A 23,566-nucleotide genomic window follows, 5' to 3' on the forward strand; every position below is an offset into this window, starting at 1 on the left:
AGGCCAGAATTGTGCAAGCTGTGTGGAAAAGGATGGGAAGTTGCTATAGCAAGGGTGGTTGGGGAGAGGAGCAGCTGTGCCTTCTGGGCACAAAGAAGGACAGAAAAATGAGTTTAAGTAACTGTAGCATATGGATTCCTTCAGAATGTGTGCATGGGATGGGTGTTCTTCCCCTTGGTTTGTTCTGTTCCATCGCTGTTCCTTTGCGCTTTCCCTGCCCTTGTGCTGTGCACATTGCAGAATCTCTTGCAGCTGTCGGCTGGTAACTGGGCAGTGGGCTTTTCTGTAAGGCACAGGGCCAGGCAGGAGCCGGAGCAGCTGCCAGACAGGAGGGAAGCACCAGGGCCCTTGCCTTGGGTGGCAGCCCATGCGGGAGGGCATGTGGGAGGCGCAGGCTCAGGACAGCCACTCATCAAACTGCTTCCCAGAAAAGCCTCCAGGCAGGGGTTTGTAGCACAAGGGTTTGTGGCACGGCTGCCTGTGATCTGAGACCTGGGGAAGGATGCTGCAGAGCTGCTGTTTGGAGCTGGCATGGCGTGGCAGGATTGTGTATGCAGGAGACAGGTCATCTTACAGTTCTAAACACTAAAGCTGTAGGGCCTGATTTCCACTTTCTCTGTTTCCATGTGGGCTAGGCTGAGGTAGGACAGATGAAGGTCAGCAAACTTCATACTGTTTATAACTTTGGTCTAATGCACTCTCAGCATCCTATGGCCCATACAAAGGCAAAGATGGGCAGCCATAGAAAATAGCCGTAAGGGCAGACAGCAGCCCAGCACCTCCCTGTCCACCCTCGTGTGAGATTTACCAGGCCTATGACAACTTCTTTAAATACTAAACCCTCACAGAAGCATCCTCACTCACTTTATGCCCCTTGATACTGCCAAAGATATGCAGCAGCCATTGAAGTTTAGTACTTGAGCTCTTGTAATTCCTGTGGAAAAAATTTAGGAGATGTCTGACTGTGGGCAGCAGAACTGACAGAGCTGACTCCCTGGTCTACAGCAATTTAAATGGTTGTAGATTTCATTTAAATTTAATATATTGCAGCAGCTAATGTAGGTTTCTTAGGCAATTACCAAGACTGTCTACCTAGAAACAGTTTTATGCTTGTTTCTCTAATTGCTGTATGAGACTACATATCCCAATTTATACCCACTGAGAATATTTAGGAACAATTTGCAAGCTGTGGAGAGTTTATACAATGTCAGTGAGGTAGCTATAGGCTATTTATGGACAGCACTGCCTCTAAAGAACACTAAATTGAGGAGAGGACTCTACCATAACATAACACCATACTGGCTGGAACCAATATTTTGATTAAAACTGTACCTTTTCACCTGATTACTCATCTGCACTATAGTGGCACCCCTAACCGTGAAGCTACACGCGCAGAGCCCTCTGATGGAAGTACCATCTAGGAGCACAGGAAGATGTTTTTTTTTCCACCAGGCCACCATTATCAGCTTCTGAAAATTACAAACGTACGGGTGACAGAAGTGCTCTTCTGGGCTATCTGCTAGGCTAAAGGATACTTGCAGCCACGCTTGCCTCTAGCTGTCATTCCCCAGCAGAGAGCACTGTAAGAGCAATGTTAGAAGCAGAGCCACCTTAGGGCGGTGAGGAACTGGGCATGTAAAGCTTGATCTGTAACAGATCTGTGCATGTTCCCTGCACCTCCAGTTTTGCCTACATATGCCTATCATCCGCTTTGGATCTTAGAAGATGCTGACTTATGGCTCCTGTTCCTCTTCACGAAACACATCTCAAAGGGGAGACCAGTTCTAAAAACTCAGACGCTGATTACTTTTTCTGAAGTCCTGGAAAACAAAGTCTTTGGCAATTTTGAGCACCTTGCTCGCTTGAGCCAAACAGAAGTATTACCTGCTTCCTGGCTGTCATCACCTTTACTTTCATTTTCCTCTGCCAGGTGGAACAAAGAGGTATGTTTGCTTGTATCTGCTTGCGTCAACAGCTGTATGGATGGTCTGCCTCTCCTTCCCCATCATTGTTTTCCAGTATTGATCTCAAACTGGGAAAAATATTGACTGTCCAGTCTCCCACACTGCTTCACATGCCCAGTGGGATATTGTTAGAAAATCGATCTCTTTCTTGCTTCAGTCATCCATTGAATTTGAGCTCTTGGGGTACCCTACAAAATGATGTGTCTGCTCTTGGGTCACACAGTGTGCTTCACCTACAGGACCTGAAAGAAAGAGCACTGCACAGTGTAGGTATTCAGTCCAGGAGATGTGGCTACAGGCAGGGAAATCAAAGAGGAAGACAGTTTTTGTGGTTACACTATGAGCATATCAAAGCACCAGGAGAACGGGCCAGATCTGGGAAAGCACTATGTTCTATGTTCCAGATGCTCTTTTTATAGCATGGTGAGTATTTCTAGGGAATTTCATGAGGATAAATGTGCACAGAAGCATTGTGGCCTCCGTAGATCAGACACCACAGGAGCCACATCAGGGGAAGTTCCTAAATTACTCCCTTGCCCAGTAAAGCATGAACCCAACCAGGAAAGGGTTGAGCTGGCTATTCCTGGGACTTGTTTTGTCTGGTGGTTTCCTACAAACTGGAGAAAGGACCCACCAACTTGTTCCACATCATTAGCAGCTGGCAGCTTCCCAAACATTACCAGTGTAGTCTGGATTGCAGCCAGCAGCTTCGAGATGAAAGACATTGCAGCACCACTGCACTCACTGGTCTAGGTCCCAGTCCAGCTCCCACTGAAGTCGGTTTTCCACTGTGTGCAGCTGGAGCTGGGTCTGACATTTCTGTAACAGTTCTGTCTCAAGTCCTTCAGCTAGATGAAATACTGGTAAAATAGTCCAACACAACAGATAGATGCCTGCAACTCAGCTGTTTTCTGGCATTCAAATTAAAACCAGCAACACAGTCAAGCAAGAGCATAAGGAATTATGTTTCTTCCCTGAAAACACTGAAGGTCTGAACTTAGAGCAGCCAAAGCACCTGGTGAAAGGAATCTGGAAGCTTGCACTAAGTGGGTGTCTGTCAGGAGGCTGATACATATGTGAAGCTCTGTTCTCTTTTCCAAAGTTTATCCCTGCTGGGAGCACCATCAAAGAAATCTCTCTGGTGGTGGTGAAGATACTGATAGCACTTAGCTGCCCTAAGAATAGCTGAGGTCATTGCTTAGATTTTGGAGGAGACTTGGGAGAAGTGTATACCTGAAAGAGCATCCAAAGTCCAGGGGTGTAGAACCATGCAGGACATACATGTGTTTTTACAAACATAGTGAGGAGACACCTCACCTGGCTATCCTGCCAGCAACACTTTGTTGAGAGTACTTTTAGTGATTTAATGGACATCCTAAAGGCGTAAAGTATACACACATTCTGTGAATTCCTTCTATCTGTCTCATTCTGCAGTGAGCAATTATTGACTCCTGTTTTACACGTGGAAAGCTGAAGCATGAAGACAGCAGGCACGAAAAGAGCAAGCCTTGCCCAAAGGTCAGCAGCTGTCCGTCATATACTGCCTCCCAGTCCAGCTGTGCTCAGGTGCTGCAGATGGAGGGCCTGGTTTGTTACAAGGCTAACATTACTAAACATCTTGTCGTTGCTAAACTAGGCTTAGTTCTACTTTCAAGGCCAAGACACCAAGAAGCAGCTACCATTTTAAACACTGTGCCATGCAACCACTGCAGGGCTGACCCAACACCAGGAGCAGGCTTTCAGCACAGGAACAGGAAGGGCATTCAAGGGAATGAGAAACTGGGTAGAATTAAAACTGGCAAAAGAAATTTTTTCCACGCTAATGTGGAACTGGATTCAGGAGTTTGTGGTAAGAGGATGCCACTGGGGCCAAGAATTTAGTCTTTTGTTTTTTTCTCTCTAGGAGAATAGGAGGTGCAATCGGTTGAAATGCCCTGAGAGCCCTTGGTTACGGGGAGACTGTTAAAAGACTGCCTGTGTACAGCCTGGTTTATTGCTGACTGAGAGATATGCCACCCATTGACCGTGGGAAGACCAGCTCTGCTTCTGCTGTGAACATCAGAAAATCCCATTGACCTTATCTTGTGGGCAAGGATAACCTGTAGCATAATGCTGAGCCAGTGCTACTAAAGTGCAGCAGTTCCTCCACCCTGGGCAGTTCAGTGCAAATATAGCCTGCATAGCCAAATACAGGCAGATAGAATCCTGATTTCTGGAGAATGAAAAGGAGAACAATGGGAAAGAGTAGTAGCATCCCTCTCTGCGAACCCACTTTCCTCCATCCTCATACCAAGCTTCTCTTCAGGCAAGACTAGGATTAATAGGAAACATATGGGAGAAGAGTCTGTGATCCGAGGCTCCAGGATGAGCAGCTGAAGCACTGAAGAGCTACCTGGACCCCATTCAGGAGTGAGCTCAGGGATCAAACATCTCATGAATGGGGAGTGGGCTCTGTGGGGAACTTAAAAGGTACAGACTCCAGTTTGGTGCTTCCCACCCTCCCAGGGCAACATGCCAGTCTGAGAGGAACATTCCAGCTGCAGCACAACAAAGTGTGAGAGTCATGAACTATACCCTGCACCTTTGACACGAGATCTCTTTCACTCCCTGCCCAAATTAAATTGTTAGGACTGGACTCATGTTAAGCCATTACGGTTCCAGTGTGCTAGTCCATTCTGCTCTCAAGCTCTGAAGCTTTAAGGTGCTTCCATGAAGCTACATCTGCAAGCAGTGGGCTGACAACGAAATCAAATGCCCTTCAACTTTGGTGGAGCTGAAGACTGAATTCAGAGGCTGTAACTCAAACCCTCTATGGAATTTGGTGGAGGTAGAGTCCCCCACTCACTGAGGGACACAGCCAGGGCTCTCCACTGTTTTACAGTGTATATGTACAAACAGATCCTTGTCCTCCCTCCTGCTCCATCTTCTTTTCATCCTCTTTCCTTCTCTCTGGATTTTCTTCCTTTTGTCCATCACAAGAACAAAGTGACCATTATCAAAGTCCATCACACTACACTTAAATAAAATCCAGCTAAATATCTGACTTAACAGGCAAGAGACAGCCGTAGAAGACCAGCTGAACAGAGTGCAGGGGTCTGTCCTGCATACCAAAGAACTGGTCTGAAGTATCAAGGACAATGATGACGCAAACCAACGGCGCAGTTACACTTATACACCAAATACAAATCTTGTCTTTGGGTGAATGATGGGAAAAATGGGCACAGCCAGAATCATTAAATAATAATAGCCCCACAGCTGAAGAGATTTTGTTTCCACACCCAACCTTCACACTTTATGCCTTTTTCCACAAGAGGTGCAAACATGATTTACGGATGCAACCACCTTTTGCACCAAAATTGCATAGCCTTGCTTTGGTGGAAAAATGACAGCTTCTTCCTGTACCAGTTTTCTATAAGCCACACCGACATCCTGTTATTATTAGCATCTCTTTGGCTGAGCTTCTCTTTCCCTGTGGAGTCCAGAGGCTCTGGCAATCACCCTACTTCCTCATTAAGTCCTCATCTCAGTCCTTGAAAGCCAGGGTGGTGTGAGAATGTGGTAATGCATATACGAACAATGCACCCAGTGCCATTTTTCAGCTGTAAACTCACATCAATGCCTCAATTAACCGTCCTTTTGGTTAGAAAAGCACTGGCGTTAAGACAGTGTGCTCTGGGCCTGTATAATGACCTGGGGGCTCAGAAAACGTGCTATTCCTGCTCTCGTACTGACTTTCTGGGAACCTGGAACAATACCCTGTATGTTATCTACTCAGGGTGTGATCTCTTTGGAGCAGGTGTTGAATCTCTTCAGAGTTTAGCAAGAGGGAACATTGGTCCTTGCTGGGGTCTTAAAACAAAGCTATAAGCAACTGAACGATATAATTGTGACATGGAAGAATTGGTGTTCTTCCAGTTTAAACCATAACATCATAGTAATGGACTGCATCACCTACATGCTCTTGTCATCCTCCTACCGGAATTACAGCAGAAACAAGGTGGGCAAAATCTTCAATATGACAGTGATCTGAATCTATTTGTTTCCCATGTCTGTGCTTCTCTGCAGTGTAACTAACAAAATAGCTGCAAAAATGAAATGGAATAGGCTTCATCTCAGCAATACCTCTCACCTCCCTGGATTTGTACCATCACCTGATTCATTCTTTGCCTTAAAATTAAAGAGTGGGTTTTTTTAAGAAGAAAAAATTAATTTAAGTAAGAGTGGAATGCATGAAGGAGACCAGCTCAATTACCAAAAGCTCTGCTCTTTTATTAGCTAACATCAGCATAGTGCTTAGTAAAGTGGCTGTCCATCCCATCAGATTTATTACCTTCCACATATGCTTTTTTGTTATTATTAGCTTAGCTTTAAACAATCCTTTCCAACCTTTCCTGACTCTTGATTTTTGCTGTCCTCCCTCCCAAATTAAGTAACAAGGCTGTAACCAAACATTTTCCATGCCTTACCGTACAAGGTTCATTAGGTTATTCCAGGACTACTTCCTTTCCCTCATCCCTGATTCTGCCATGAAGTCTGTGCACAGACCCCCTGAAATTACTGAGGCTCTAACTACAATATTAAAGGTCTGGGCAACCTCCAGATTTATCTCAGCAAACCCTTCTGCCCAACATGGCTTTAAAAAGACTTGGTCTAATAGCCCAAGATTAGGATTAAGTTTTATCAAAACAAAAGCAATAATTGCTACAATCTCAACATATTTTTTCCTGGGTTTGTTTTTTATTCAGTGGATGAGGATTGTCATTTAAATATGCTCTGTAATGTTACAGTCTGGATACAGGAGCAATGAGCCAACATGGATCTTGCAATACAGCAGTAAACCACACAAGGACTGAGTGTCCTATTGTTACAGCTTTATTGGCCCTGCCTCTTTTCCTACAAATTTGACAATGCTGATCACCAGATCCTGCCGGAAAGCACCTCCCAAGACAAGAACTCCAGAATAAACTGAACTCAGAATAACCCTGAAATATCTCAGGATTTCTTTTGGGATCAAATCTGGACCCAATGATCTTTCAAAGCTCAGTCCTTTCCCTTTTCCTGATGCTGAAGGGCTGCCTCAGTGTCATTGCCGCAATGCGCTTCCTCAGTCTCAGCAAGACCAGTTAGAGGTATTTACATAGGCAACATCTTACACTGTGGCTCCTGTATGAGCTGTATTCATTTCACTGACAGCCAGGACTCTGAGATGGGGACTCTGCGCTGGCTGTCAGCCAGAGGCTGCACTGTTGTGTGTGGTACATGCAAAACTTCAGAGATTTTGCTCTGCTGGGGCCACCAGCCTGGAACGCGCTTCCTCTTGACGTGTCCCACTGACACTCTGCTTTAAAGGAGCTATTTTACTTTCACTTGAGAGTGTGTGTGTGTGTGTGTTGTGTGTTTTAATCATAACCATGGCTATTTTATTGCTCTTTTATTGTGTCTCTGCCTTTTTGTCTCTTTGTAATTTTATTGCGGGGCTAGGCTGGTTTTACTCAATGAGAAATGGTTTCATGAGTGCTCTGCAGCTTCCCACTCCCTTTCCAAGCAGTGTGCTTTTGCAGAAGAATGGCTATTTATAAAGAAAATGGTGTACACTGTTACTGCAACCCCATATTTCAGCCCGAATGTTGGAAGAGCTGGCAAACCAGAAGAGACTGAAGTGCCCACAGCACAAAGGCATCACCTGGCTCCATGTTTCACTTCCCATAAGCCAGAATAAATGGCATGGTTATAGAAGGGGTGGGCTAGCCATTGACCACAGGCATTCTGCAGGTAGATTTATGCTGCGACTGCAGAGAGCCTGGATCTAGCCTGCTCTGCCTCTCTCCCACATGTGGTTACAAAAAGAGCAAGAGAAGGAGAAAGGAAATTAACACAACAGAGAATTTGAAATAAAAGTGTTTTATATCATCTCCTATAAAACAACCCATAAATCCCTGCCCTCCTGCTCCACCCCTCACATGTTTTTCATTTTGTTGGCTGGCTGAAAAACAGAGAAGTGTAGGGTACAAAGCACATATTCTTGGTGAGAGAGGCTCCCCCCTTTCCTATGCACTTCCTACTCACACCTTGTTCCTGTGCCTACAGCACAGCATTCTCTTCTGGTGAGTAATCAAAACATGGAGGAATTCAGCATCTGTCTACCATTTGCCTAGCTCTAATTCCTCCTGCCCAGGGATCTCTGCCCCTCTACCAGCATCCTCAGCTGTCTTTGCCCAGCGCAGGGGAAAGGCACTCACCTGGGCAAAACCGCAGGGACTTTTCAGCCAGCAGTGTAAACCCACCGGTAAGTGGAACACTAGACCACCAGCAATGCTCCCAGGCATACAGATCAGGCATGCCCACGATGGCACAGAAGGTCACTGCAAACAAACAGCTCCCCCCAGGAACCCAGAAGGGTTTAGGCAGTGTCTTCCACATACCACCCCTATACTCAGAGAGCTCACAGCTCTTCAGAGACATTCAGCCCTCTGCATGATGCAGCAGCCACGAAGGTTTTCTGAAGAGAGCAACAGAGAATTTATTTCTGCCCTGGAATTCACCACTCACTTAAGCAGCTTTTTCTGAACAGTAAATCTCTAATGCCTGAACATAACCTAAACATCCAAAGTGTTCTATAAATGCTATTATTTACTTCTGGTAGAGCTGGATGAATTGAAGCACTAGCAGAAATGCTAGTGCTTCTATTCTAGCATGTACAGCTGTGAGAGTTTTGCCATTGAAGAGAAACTGCAGCTCGAGAAATTGTTAGCTCCACATTCTCCATAGAATTAGAGTCCGAGTGTCCTCTGAAGCTCTCAGGAATTGCAATGCTGTCTGTCATCACTAGCACAGATGCTAGCATGGAGGCTTTCTTTGCTAACAAGAGAAATCACACACAGCAAATGATTTCCAAGATCAGCTAGATTTCATTCCTCTCCTCCCACCTCCACCCCCAAGCACTCCTCACCAGAAAGAATGACCTGGTGTAATTCCAGGAGCCAACCAAACACAGAGGGAGTGAAAACGCCTGCCTGACTTGCACAGAAAGACAGTCACCTTTTTTTTTTTTTTTTTTTTTTTTTAACAAGATCTGGTAGGACAAGCTCCAGGCAGATGCCAAGAACATCTTGTTCAGAGGCGAAGATTTGGAGCAGGTTTATTCGAGTGTCCTTTCCCTCACTGGGTGGGGACTTACACCAGCCGATATCCATTTTCTCCAACCAGCTGGTGAGAGACACTGTCAGTCCTGGACTGTGTCAGACTTTAGTTCCAGCCCTTCTGGGAGGAGAGCTGGGTTTTGTTACCATAGCAGTTTGGCATGTAGCTAACCTGGTAGTGACTCTGTGTGTATGTGAGAGCCCCTCAGACAAATACAGTTCAGACCAAGGTTGCGTGGGGGTGGAGGGAATGTGCTTTAACAGCCCACTGTACAATGGCTTTTCCATTTTCCACTTCTCCCAGTGCTGCTGGGCCTCATTCTGGCTTTGGCACTGGTATCCAAACCATCTATCCACTACACTGTGTAAGCTGCCATCCTAACACCCAACTTCTGCTGGCCTAGCAAGTAACAACCTGCTGGTGCTTCCCTTCAAAACCATTTACACATTTGCTAACTTTAGACATTGCCGTAAATGGATTCAGAACATGGATCTGCTGGCAAACTGGGGAGTTCTCTAGGCTCTTCTTGGAATTCATGCCAGTCACCTCCAGAAGTGGTCCTTCAGCTCATGCTCTGTTTTCTGACATGCTGCCCAAGCCAATCCATAAGGGAAATGTTGGATGGGCCCTAAATACCACTACAGTTGTGATGCATTTTTATCTGATCCTCAGGATTCCACTGCGGTTTTAATTCAATTGCCAAGACCTACATGGTCCATGGTCTAAGGGGATAAGCGAGTTAAAAGAAGGAGAACTATTCCTATTTCATGGATGTGTAGAGATGCCTGCAGGAGTAGGCAAGTGGCTGACCGCAGGGTATGCCAGTGTGTGATCTTAAGGTATGCTGGCTACTGTGAGAAACATGACCATTGCTGATCTGTGACTCCATGGCAAATGTCACCATTTGATGTAGTTAACACTTCTTCGCTATCTCTGACTGAAACAATGAGCAAAGGATGAGAATGAGTTAAAAGGGAAGGGGAAGCAGCATAAGCACATTAAAAAAAAAATTAGTTACTGCATTCAAGGCTAACGACAGCCTGTTGATATATCCCACCCAAACGGGACTGAAAAAGTGACCTCATGCTGCTTGTCAAATATAATCCCATCCCTCCCATAACTACCTAATGCTACAGCTTCATCTGCCTGGAAGCTAGTCCCCACTGTACCAGGGCCAGCTTTACCACAGAGACAAAACAGCACTAGTAATTTTTAATGACTGTCTATTATACAGCCTACCCTGGTCAAGGCATTTTCCAGTAAATCTAGGAGCAGCAAACAAATACTAAGTCCTGACCTGTAACATGCATGTGACGCAGAATGGTTGTGTGCTTAGGTACAAGTTTATGTCATGCTATACACACTGTGCGAAAACCCTCGGTTCATCTTGATACTGCTATTGTGCCTAAAGAGCTAGTCACAGACCTGGATCCTCAGTGTGCTAGGTGCTGTGCAACCAGATAAACAGGAGGATCTCTGCCTCAGTTTTGCTGTTCAACTCGTGCATAATGCCCTTAGGTAACGCAATCCAGACAGGCAGAGCAAATTGCAGCAACCATCTCAGCAATAGCTGATGCATCCAATGCACGTGACAAACTGTGCAAGAACTGACCACAGATTATCACCTGGGCATGGAGTGCAGAGCTGCAGAAAGTCTTGGTCCCTCTTATCCAGGAGCACAGGCCCAGAATATAAAGAAGAAAGGCTGCCACTTTCTCCACAGACTACTGCTCTTTCCTTCCTCCCTTCCATTTCTGAGGCATCTAAAAATCCAGGGACATCTTTCTTCTTTCCATTCAAGCCACACTTTTGTCACAGCAAAGCAAGATGCAAGTCACGGCTGAGCCATGCATTTAGTGCCCAAGCTACTTCCATGCAGAAAAGTCATACTCTGTCCCTGGCTACTAGCACATATACCCAGACACAGTACTGGACCAACACTGGCAGAGTTGCCACCTGCCCTAGTGCTTTCTGTTTCTTTTGCTGTTAGTTTCAAGGATGAACCCAAAAAGTAACCCATCATTGACCAAAGTCTAGCAAAGCTCCTGGGTGTAAGGGACTCAGGTTGCTGCTTAGACACTGTAGGGAATGTGCCAAGAGGCTGTTCTGCCTCAAGGATCCTTGGGAAAAATCTGTGTGTAAATCTTTCCTCTTAGATGTGTTTCATGGAGCCATCCAGAGTCTCGTTAAAGCCATAAACAACACAGAGAGGTGGCAGGCAGCAGCAGCAGGTGGCTAGATATGATGATGCAGGAGGCCACCTGAAAAGACCAGAACACCACAGTGCCCCTGCCTGGGTACGGTTTGTCAAGAGCTCTGAGCACAGGCTGAGCTTCAGCCAATTTGGCTTGCACAAGTAGCTTTTTACTGAGGCTTTTATAAGACTCCCTGGGACCATGGGCAATGGCAGCGCCCCTCTCCCCCCCACCTCATTGCCCTGATGCTGTTATTTTACAATTACTATCTGAAGTCAGTGTTTAGCTGTTGCCCAGGTAACAGCTCAAACATGCCTCACCTCGCGGCCTCCCTGCAGCTTCGCATGGCTGCTGGAGAGCTGGGAAGCAGACTTCGTGCCAGGCGTTGAGGAAATGAGCTCTGCAGCCTCCCCAGGACATCCCAGAATATTGGACAGCTTGGAGGAGAAACACCCCCAGCCAGATTCCTGGGCAGGCACCTCATTCAGCACACAGCGCCTGACACAAAATCCACAGCATCCTCCCCCCACCCCTCACACCCTTCGGTTTCTCCAAACACATGCAAACCCATCAGGCAAACGTGGTCCTGCTCACACAGCTCCCACTGGTACCTCTCCCCTACCTGCAAAGGCAGGCCCCACAACATAACTTCTAATAGTATGTGTCCTCTCACACATACAAGGAGTTCTTACAGCCAAATATATAATCCTCCAGTACGTACTCTGTCCTCTGGAGCCACAGCCTGAAATGAGATACAAGAACTCAACACACACAGCCTTTCAGTCCTTGCAATGGGTTAAGGAGCTGGAATGAAAGCTGTGGCAGGTGCTCAGCAATCCTGTACTGCTAATGCAGGCAACTCACTCACTGAAGTCACAAAGAATATAATCTGCATGAAGCGGATAGTATCAAGCCTGGTGTCCCTGATGTGCTCATCTCCTAAGTCAAAACACAGTTCCAGCAGCGCTGAGGCTCAGCCTGCTATCAGGAAACAAAATAAACACATCTGTGTGTTGCTTGGTATATCATGATCGAAATGAGGCTGCTGCCAAAGGGGCAAATGGGACTTGCAGAGATGACGCCTTGCATGTATTTCTGCCTAACGCACAAGGAAACAAAGGGCAAGTCATGTTACCAGCAATGACACGTAGGAGGCAAGCGCTGTGCCCCTGGTGCTGCAGGTCATTGCTGGAGCAGGGGCCAGGGGATGTGCCAAACAGGGAAACCATAGCCATTTAGCAACTTCAGTTCCTCTGTGCTCATAAATCTGCAGAGAGATTTTATGGGATTTTTTAATTATCTCTTTGGCAGCAGTTGTAACCTAGCTCACACTTTACTGGTATCTGTAAACAGACATGCTTCATGCCCAAGTATGTTGTTACAGTTCAGTTAGGCAGTCACCGGGTACTTTCTTTTCTTTCTTCTCCTCTTCATCCTTTTCTCACCCCAAGTCAATAAGTGAGGCATCAGTCCCTGAGCAACTTGGAACATCTGTCTTTGCACCCTACAGACTCACCATGAGGTTCCAGGACAGCCGTACCAAGTCAGGCTTTGCTACCTAGCCATGCTGAGATCTGCATCTTTCAGGGTGGTAGCGCTTCTGCAGCAGATCATGTCTGATATGGTCCAGATCTCACATTTTCTAGGCATCAAAAGCACCTGTCAGGTATTCTGGAGAAAAGTACAAAGGAATCCAGGGTGACACTTTTCATACTGAATGGGTGGAAATCTTCCACCAGCAGAAACAGTAACTGCTTGGATGCTTTCTCCCAGTCAGGCACTGGCAAAGCAATCCTTGGGAATTCTTCAGTACTTTTGAATACTGTGAGATGATGGTGGGGCTCCAAAGTATAACTTTTTGAATTGTTACTTGATTTCTTTTACTGTCCCTCTGCTGGGAGCCCTGATATAAGGGAATGTTTAATCCCATGAGTAGGGGCAGTTTTCAGATTACTGAAGAGCTGATTTTTCCCAGTACAACTGCAATCAAGTTTGCGTCAGATTTTTTCTTTGGTTTTTAAGGCTAACCCCAGAGTGATCATGTAAGCTGTGTGGGCACTAGTACAGCGTGGGGAGCAAAGTACCAGTATCCCCTGCAACTTTCCATGAAAGAGATTTCTCATGCGTGTCTTTGTCTTGTGTTCCCTTTGAAAGCAAGAGAAGCACTGAGTCAAGACCTCTGTAATCCTGGCAGCTCAACAACACTGAAAGAGCTAGAGTTGTCAGAAAAGAAAACTGCTGGGGCCAGGAAGTACAATCTTCTCTGTGCATCATGGCAGGGAGAGACTCTGCCCCTCTTGCCCTTTGTTGATAGCCAGATGACCATCCCTCATGGCTAAAGCAACTCCCTCACCAGAGGGCTGGCCCTTGGCATGGCAAGGTGTCACTTGGGTGGATTGGATATTTAGAATCACAGAATCGTTTAGGTTGGAAAACACTTTTGAGATCATTGAGTCCAATAGTTAACCTGGCACTGCCAAGCCCACCACTAAAGTATGTCCCTAAGCGCTGCAGCTGCATTTTTCAAACACTCCCTGGCACAGTGACTCCCCCCGTTCCCAGGCCGCCTGTCCCAGTGCCTGACTGCTCCCGAAGCGGCCGTGGTTTGCCATAGCGCACACAAGGTCTGCAAGGAGCTTCACAGCCCGTACTACCCTGCTGCCACTCCTGCTCTCCGGCTCTGTGCGCCAGGATCCGCCGCTCACCGCTGCTCGCCAGGGCACCTGTGCCGGGGTCCTGTTAGCCAGGGTCCTGTTAGACAAGGCCACCGCCACGTTAGCCAATGCCGCTGCTCCCAAGGCTGCGTTAGCCAAGGCCTCGTTAGCTGAGGCCACCGTTAGCCAAGACTGCTGCTGGCCAAGGCCAAGGCAGTGTCTGGCAAGGCTGTGTTAGCTGAGGCAGCTGTTTGCCGAGGCCAAAGCCACATTAGCCAAGGCTGCTGTTCGCCAAGGCCGCGTTAGCCAAGGCTGCCATTCACTGAGGCAGCGTTAGCTGAGGCCCACAGTGGCCCTGTACCGCCCGTCTCCAGGCCGGACACCCGTGCGGCTCAGAGCTGTGGGGCCTGCCCACACCGTGGCTAAGCCTGCCCTTCCACTGTGCCTGGCTTGCTGTGTCTCCTGCTGCCGGACATCTGTATTTCTGCCAATTTATCACTGACCCATTTTACTTCCTTTCTTTTTTCTCTGATTTGGTCCTTTTCTCTTTCAGTTTTGCCATCTTGGGCTTGCTTAAAGCAGCTGGACCTGCTGGGGGCTGGTTTTGTTCAGATCCATGTGAGAGGCCAGTTAGATGTGATAGGGGATAAAAGAAAAGGAGTGCCAGTGCTCCCCATAATGGGTGCACATTTGCTCCAAGTTCTGTAGAAGCTTGGCTGCATCCAATAAATTGAGGACTTCTCAGGGACTGACTGGCAGTTCTGTGCTCCCTGCTGTTGCGAGCCTTGCCTGCTACATGCCAGAGCCACACTGAGATGTTCCACATTCACAGTCAAGCCACCAAAAGTCTGTCTCTATTCCCTGTTCCTCAAGGAATGCTGTGCCCTTTGTAAGTTAGAGAGGAGCAAAGCCGTATAGCAGTGAGCCAGCCTGTGGTGTCAAGCAGGCTTTTAGCATGCTACTTCCCAAGTTTATGGTCCACTGAGATTTCACCAGTGTTGGCACAAAATATATTTACAGCCAGTATGAGATGTGATCCTCTGTTCTGTCATACAACAGTCCTGCAATATGCCAAGAGTGCACCTAGCCTCCAAACAAAAGCCAGATGTGGGAAGGAGTTCATGTAGCATCCCTTAAATAGATAAAGACAATCTGGCCTTAAGTGGTTCTCTGTCCTTAGTCAAAATACATATTATCACTCACATGTTGCATGGGGAAATACGTCAGCTTTGCTTGTGACTCTATTTACTAGCAGAGGTTCCTGCTGCAGCTATATCAGTGTGGCTTCAGCAGGCAGCTAATGCTTGTTTGTTCTTCCTCTCCAGCTCAGTCTTGCAGCAATTCACACACACACACGTATCTCAGCCTGCCTTGCCAGCCCAAGCCCAGCCTCAGCCTGGATCTGTCCAGACTAGTGAAGGTGAGTCTGTGATGTTTTGGGCCTCTTGCACTCAATGGTGCATTGAAGCACATCAGGAAAGGATAAGGTCAGGTATTTCCTTTGGGCTGGGTGCCCAGTAGCTTTGGAGCAGGGGAGGAAGAGAGTTTCCAAGGCCCCTTCAGAAAGCGGGGCCAGTGCTATTCTGGCATGGCAGGAGAGAATTCTCTTGCCAGGTCCCCTCTGGACCCCTGATCAAACACATTGGGGCACCCCCTTTGTGCTAATAGCTGAAACCATTCCTCTTATGAACTTGGGCACCCAACGCCAAGTTTAGATACAGTCTAGACGCAGTAGCTTACTTATAACCTTGGCACATGGTGTGGCAGGCAGTGGGGCATAAACAACATTCAAAAATGATGAGGCGCAAAGTTATTTATACATCAGAGTGATGAATATAGGGTACCACAGCCCCAAGGGAAGAAGTCACAGATTACTGGAGATAGGAAGAAACTGCCTATCAGCAGGAGTGGGGGTTATGAGAATGTGACACCACAGGAGTTAAGATCGCTGTCTAATCCCATACCTAAACACCAGCAAAACAGCAAACTGACATCATCTCACTGGTAATTTGAACTGCAGTAGCTTTTTATTCAAGAATAAATCTGATTTTACCTGTTGCCACAAGAGATGAAAAGAGTGAGAAGCTGGCTCAGCCACTGCCTGAGATGTAGGCAAATATCCATTCGACCGCAACAGCAAAAAGTCCATATTCATCAGGTAATATTCACAATGAAACTCTACTGACACTGTCCAGCAGATTGAGTGGCAGCAACACTCTCACAAGTCTAAGAACTGACTAATTCATGACAGTAACAGAAGTCAGCATCTGTACCACATCCTGAATACAAGAGAACTTAGTACCGTGAGCCTGCAGGCTGCTCAGGCTGAGAGGGAGTAAGGCATTACTGGATATACAATCTCAGCAGCTCCTTGCAATTAATTCAATTCTATGTGATATAGATGCAGTCCACTGTTAAGCAAGGTTTGGGTGACACTGTCCTGAGCTGACAATGACAGCTAAAGATCTACTTAAGGAAACAGAAGAGTTACAGAATGGTTTGTTCCAGAATCTTAGTCTGTTTATAGATAAAATTGATCTAGTGGACATTTCATATCTATGGACCTCTTTGAACTTTTAGGCTGAAATGGGGTGGAAACACAGCATGTTATTATTTGCCTGGAAGTCTGAGCTTTCAACCAGCTCTCTGGCTTCCTTGTGGAAACTGCACATTTCGAGTAGGCTTACAAGATGATTTTGGTTCCATCTTGGCCTACAGAAATGAGATAGGGTTTTTAACTGCTTATACATATCACCAGACAGTGGCTCTCTCGTATGTTGTCGTAGTGTGGCTAAGTCATGTCTGGTGGTTATTAACATCCCAAGCCTCTGAGAACATGGACACCCTGCAAGACAGGCTGGCTGAGACAGGCAGGCAAAGTGATGGGATCAGTCAATGATAACACAGTGAAGGAAGTCACCTTGTCAGATCTTCCTTCAGCCCTTCAGGGAAAGGAGTGTCACATCAAGAGCTGGACATGACTGCTCTTCCCTCTTGCTACAAAGGGTTTTGGTTACTGCCTGTAGGTGTGGAGAACCGGTTCTGCAGGTGATGGTAGGGGAGCAGAAGGGGAAGAGTAAGGTTGGACTCTGTGGCAATAAATACCTATCTGTGTCCTTTGTGTGACTTACATGTCATGAAACACCTCAACCTTCCACCCGGAAAGAAACCTTTACAGACATAATTGGCTTTAATAATAGCTTGCACAAACACAGTACTTTCTCCTGAGAATCCCACGCACTGGGCAAACATCTGTTGTACAAACATCTGCCCTGAACACAGAGATGTCACTGGTACTCAAGAGATGGATTATCCAAGCAGAAAGTATACTGCCCCAATGTTAGCTCATCCTAGAAGTCAAAGAAAGGTCAAAGAGTCAAATCCTCCAGTGCTTTCACTAGGAAAATGCCCCTTCTCCCTAACAGGTTTTTAAGGAGGCTGTTTTCCTAATCTGTGAGATTAGCCATGAACTCAGGCCCCTGATTCTATGCTGCACGACACTTGCATAAACTGTGGGGCAAACACCTCCCACTTAGAGCTGTAGTTTTGTATGTCGACTTTGCAAGGGTTCAAAGCAAGAGCCCATTTTTCATTAAGTGCAACGTGAAGAGTTTCAGCAAAACAAGATTCTCCTGCACTGCAAGAGTAAGAATGTGCCATTTCCCCATGCTGAGTCTCATTTCACACTGGCATGGATGCCAGGGGCTCTCTGCTTTCAAGTATCTGCTGCCTTTTCAATAAAGTGAGGGGGGATGTCAGCTGAGACTGGTTTCTACAGCATCTAAGTCTTTGGAAGGAGAGGGACAGTCCAGAGACTTGAAGATCTTGGAAGCTTTCTGGTGGGAAGCCTCCTTATCAGTAGTGGGTGCCATGAGTAGTGAGTGTCAGAACAGCCTCTCCCCTCTCTGACACCCATCTGACCTGTGAGAAATTACCCAGCCCAGGCACTTGAACTGGATTTAGACAGAGAAAAAAGTGGGCAGTACAGTGAACCGCTGCCCATCTCAGTGGGCCAAATCTGAGAGGCATAAATGCAGCTGTAACGGGGAAATGTCAGCGTGGGGTTGCTGAATCATCTCATCCCAGAACAAGCTTTTGCAAGGTCACTTAGTTCATCCTCCTGCACAAAGTGGGAAACAACTACATCAGCATCCTTCCTGGCAGCTTTCTCACTGCATCCTCCCAGCTGCAAAGAACCAAAGACTCTCCCTTCTGTTGAAAAAATGCTTGCACCCTTCTCAGGCTACTACTGAGCACATGGTCCAAACATCTTCTGAATGCCTCATGCACTACAACCCACCTGCACTTTTACACGTGAAGGTGAGAAAGTACTGCACCCTGTATCTGAGCCAACCACCTGCGTTGATAGAAATAGACCATTTCTGTTTCGACTTCCAGCATAACATTAAGCAAAGTGTTGAGAATTTACAGGTATGAAAAATAAGAGATGTGTGAGAGAGAAGGAGGCAGGGAGAAATGATCAAGAAGATCAACCTGTCTCATGCCTTGTCCTCTTCCTCACCTCCCCCTTTTCTGTCCTTCTCAAGCAGCCATAGGGCATTATTATTTGGTTTGTGCTGGACTGAAAGGATGCTGCCAGGTCAGCAGGGTATGTTGTCCATTTAGACACAAGGAGTATTATTTAGTCTAGAGACTCCCAAAGGGAATATCCATTTGCACATGAAAAAATCTCTAGAATTCCATTTCTCTCTCTACTGTCCCTGTACCTCTGCAACCTCCAAAATGCAGCTGCTGCTTTCTTCATTCTCTGCTGGCTCTGCTTCAGCTGAACTCACAGTGAGTTTTTGCCTGCAGCAACCATGTTAAATAGCAGGTTGAAAGTTCTTCCTGTATCCCCAACATATTTGCTCATAGATGACTTGCTGATGACTGGTTGAAAGGCAAAGTTTTCAAGCTTCCTTGGAAAGAAAACTTTGTGCTGCTCACCCAGTCCAGTATCTACCCTCAGTGGAAGGTGCTGATGTAGCATGGTGCCAGGAGACTTTGCTAAAAACAGCCAGTGCATAGATGGGGGTGGGAGAGGTGGCAGGTGTTGACCTTCTCTCTTTGAGCTGTAGAAACAGATTGACCTCTGCCTGTTTGGTTTGTTTTGGTTTTTTAAATTCACTTCTGGGGTCTCTACTCACATCTGCTCCTGCTCTGTTAATTTCCTTCATTGTGAAAATAGCCTAAAACTAGGAAACTGGAATGGCCTGCAATACCATAGCAACTGTATGTCCCAGTACCGTAAATATACTATATTTGTAGTGCCTCCACGAGGTGGGCCAGTGCATTATTCCCAGGTGCATGTACAGAGCAAGAGTGTTTGCCTACGGTCATACATCTGTGAAGGAGAAAGGACTTGAATCCAGGTCTCTCAAGCTGCAGAGAGGAAATTACAAAGGAGGGAGCAGACATGGAGAAAGATTTCAACAACCAAGGCACATTTGCTCATTGAAAGATCTCTAAATGTCAGTTAGCTAAAATAGCAAACCCACCATTTTTCTTTGATTTTTAAGAGGACCAAAAAAAAGCCGATACTTTATTCAGAATACCTGGTTTTCAAACTGTCACCCTCAAAATTTCCATGTTCAAATCTCACCCTCACCCCTGCCCATCATACCCACAGTAACCCACAGGCTGACTTAGCATAGCTCCCTAATCTGCCAAGGAAATGAATGTCAGCCTGCAGTGATCTGTGTCCACCCCATTTTTCACTGACAGGGTGGAGTTTAGCGACACCCAGAAATACAAGGTGGTACGGCCACATGGACTAGAACCAGGGAAAACTCATGCTAAGGTTTTCTCTTTCATGGTTTTCTCACAGCAGTGAGAACAGCTGGAAAGCTATACGAATGTTGTACTTTACCTACAGAGGCTCTGTGTCTGGGGGAATGAGGCAGTCTCGTTAGAAAGGTGATTTCTGTATGCCACAAGCCTGTAGCTCTGACTTCTCTCACAGTGCAATGATTGAAGGCACTCCGAGAGCTGGGAGGCAGACTAGTAAAGAGCGGTGGCACAAAGCATATGATGGCAAAGCTGCGGCAGCCTCCTTCCAGGTGTCCGTTACACAAATTTTCCAGCCAGACAGTTGGCTCTGGTCTTTCCCTTTCTCCATGACTTGGGCATCCATCATCTGAACTTTTCCCTGGAAACCCCGAGTAATGGACATCTGCTTCTATGTTGCTGTGGTGGGTTGACCCTGACCGGATGCCAGGTGCCCACCAAAGCCACTATCACTATCACTCCCCTTCTCAGCTGGACAGGGGAGAGAAAATACAACAAAATGCTTGTGGGTTGAGATCAGGACACGGAGAGGTCATTCACCAGTTACCATCATGGGCAAAACAGGCTCAACTTGGGGAAAAATTAATTTAATTTATTAGAAATCAAATCAGAGTAGGATAATGAGAAATAAACCCAAATCTTAAAAAACCTTCCCATCACCTCTCCCTTCTTCCTGGGCTTAACTTCACTCCTAATTTTCTCTCCTCCCTCCAAGTGGTGCAGGGGGACAGGGGATGGAGGTTGTGGTCAGTTAATCACACGTTGTTTCTGCTGCTCCTTCCTCCTCAGAGGGAGGACTCCTCACACTCTTCCCCTGCTCCAGCGTGGGGTCCCTCCCACAGAAGACAGTTCTCCATTAACTTCTCCAACATCAGTCTTTCCCACAGGCTGCAGTTCTTCCCAACCTGCTCCAGCGTGGGTCCCTTCCATGGGGTGCAGTCCTTCAGGAACAGCCTGCTCCAGCGTGGGTCCCCTGTGGGGGGTCACAAGCCCTGCCAGCAAACCTGCTTCAGTGTGGGCTCCTCTCTCCACGGGGCCACAGGTCCTGCCAAGAGCATGCACCAGCATGGACTTCCCACAGGGTCACAGCCTCCTTGGGGCATCCCCCTGCTCCACCACGGCCCTCCCTGGGCTGCAGGCGGGGATCTGCTCCACCACGGCCCTCCCTGGGCTGCAGGACAGCCTGCCTCACCATGGCCTTCACCACGGGCCGCTGGGGAACCTCTGCTCCGGCACCTGGAGCATCTCCTGCCCTGCCCTGGGTGTCTGCAGGGCTGTTGCTCTCACATGTTCTCGCTCCTCTCTTCCACTGCATTTACTGCCGTGCAGCAACTATTTCCCCTTCTTAAAAATGTCATCCCAGAAGTGCCACCACCATTGCTGATGTGTTCAGCCTTGGCGAGCAGCAGGTCTGTCTCAGAGCTGGCTGGCATTGGCTCCATCGGACATGGGGGAAGCTTCTAGCAGATTCTCACAGAAGCCATCCTGCTACCAAAACCTTGCCACACAAACCTAATACATTTGCTCCTACTTTGCCATCAATACCAGATGGAAAAGGGGCCTGGGAAGTCTGACAGCATGTCAAATGCATTTTCTCTGACTACCAAACTGGGCAAGCTCATAAACAGGTAAAGCTGAGAGCACCTGTGCTCTTTAATGAATGCAAGCCACAGGTACCTGGACACAATTCAAATCTCCATGGGCTTGAATGGAGTGGACGGCATAATAAAAGAAGTCAGGGCAAGAGAGAGGCTCCAGGAGGCTCCTGGACACTAGAGCAGATTTCAAAGACTGGCTTCCTCCTCCACAGCCATTTTCTGTGCAAGCATCAGAGACCTGCAAACCCCAAGCATGAATATGTGGGAATGAGAAGTGACAGGCACACAAGGCAAGCTGAGGAAGCCTGCACATGCAATGGTCTTGTGTTCACTGCTCCTAATCCCCAACACTTCTTCCTGGTGAGCAGATGAAGCACTAATCAAAACTAGAATCTGCAAGGACTGAATAGGCTTATCCTCACTTGTCCTTTCCAATTCTTTAGTAGCAGGACAGCAACTGGCTTGCAGGCTTTAAAGATGACAGGACTGACAAAAGTATCCAGGCCCTTTGTATGGCCTGATGCATGAGGGACAGTCCTAGCAGCTGCAGCAAGACTACGATGCCAAGTTCAGCTAGCTTTCACAGAGCTCTGTGCTAAGCTGTACAGTCTCCACTCAGCTGTCTCTGCAGCTGTGTTTAGGTTTCCTTTATTCCCATCCAGGAATATCAATGACACAACCATCTCTGCCTGGGCTGTATTAAGTCCTTTCACCATGTACTGTAATGGTCTGCCCTTACCTGGAGAGCAATAAGCAGTCCCCCCTCCAGGGCCATCCCTCACTGGCACCAACCCCTCAGCTCAGGTGACAGGCCCCATATGCCTAGACCCTAAAGGGGTGGCCCAGGATTGCCTAAGAGCATCAGAGCCAGAACCTGAATTTGTGTCCATGCACGCTTTCCCTTCATCCCTTCCCAAAGCCTTCACACTTCCCCAGGCTTACTGACGGAGATCTGTATCATTGTATTCCCTATCTTGTTACTAAGATTTATCTTTTAATGAGCTTACTGAGATTGCAGTAGTGACGCACTTGCCCAGTGATGTCATCACCCTCACCACAGCTTCCAAGGCATTTTCAAGTCATTCTTTTGCCACGCAAGCAGAGCTATTTGGCTGAATAATAAAAACACCTTCCCTTCCCTGAGGGTGAGCAGGCTTACATGCACTCACCTGGTCCTGGGAGTGAGAAAGCCTGGTGGATTTGCAGCCATCTCTTACCCACTCTGGGCTGGCCAAGTTTGACTGGGTTCTTTCCTTCAATCTCTTGCTGTAGTTTTAACCTGTCCTTGCCCATCTTTACACTTATGATTAGGCCAAGTGTTATTCTTATTTGAACAGAAGTCTGTGCGAATTTTGAAGAGAAGAAACAGAACTCCTGCCCTACCAATGTCTGGCAGAAGTGAGCAGTACTCTCCAGTTTCTTTAGTACCTGAGCCTAAATGATGCTATCTTTCTCACCACTGGACAGCAGCCTGCATCCTTGTCCTTACTCCCATGTTGCCTCCTCCTTACCTCTTAATTGCTGGCAGCTCTGGTCAAATTCAAAGAGACCTCAAACAACATATTAAGCATAGAAGTTATTTAATGTAAAAACATTAGTTTCTTAACATGCTCATTTAATTAATAGTAGAGCACAGAAGTAAAAGTTACAAAAGAAAAAAAAGAAAGAAAAAAACCCCTCAATTCAAGCTTCAATTTTTTCCTGTCTCGAAACGTAAAAAATTCAGAGATATACCAGATGTTGTGATTCTTGCTGCATTTCACACTGTGCCTGCCAGATAACAGATTTCTCACTTTTGCATGCTACAGTCCTGGCAGCTGGGCTAGGGAAAGACTCTTCATTACCATCAGTAGATTTATAACACACACACAGAACAATGGCTCCAGATTGACATAAATTAGGAAGCAGCTAAGTCCTTCTCAGGCAACCGCTATGAACATCAGAATGTTAAATTACACGCCTTGCCCAGGTCTTCCTTTGTAAGACCTATTAGTCGTTACCTCTGAAGCGAGACGGTAATCTCCATCAGATTCCAGCAACTCTGCTGTCTTTCTACGACCTTTCACACAACTTCACTACTATAAAGGGATCTTTATCTGTATAGGTGTGAATAGCTAACAAGAAAGTAGCACCTATATGGATAACGCAGTAGTTTTCAGGGCTGTAAATATATTGCACTTGTTCCACAGCCAGGGACTCCCAGGACATTGTACTAACTACGTCAGCCT

This window comes from Falco rusticolus, chromosome 3, assembly GCF_015220075.1.
Source record: "Falco rusticolus isolate bFalRus1 chromosome 3, bFalRus1.pri, whole genome shotgun sequence".
Taxonomy (NCBI): domain Eukaryota; kingdom Metazoa; phylum Chordata; class Aves; order Falconiformes; family Falconidae; genus Falco; species Falco rusticolus.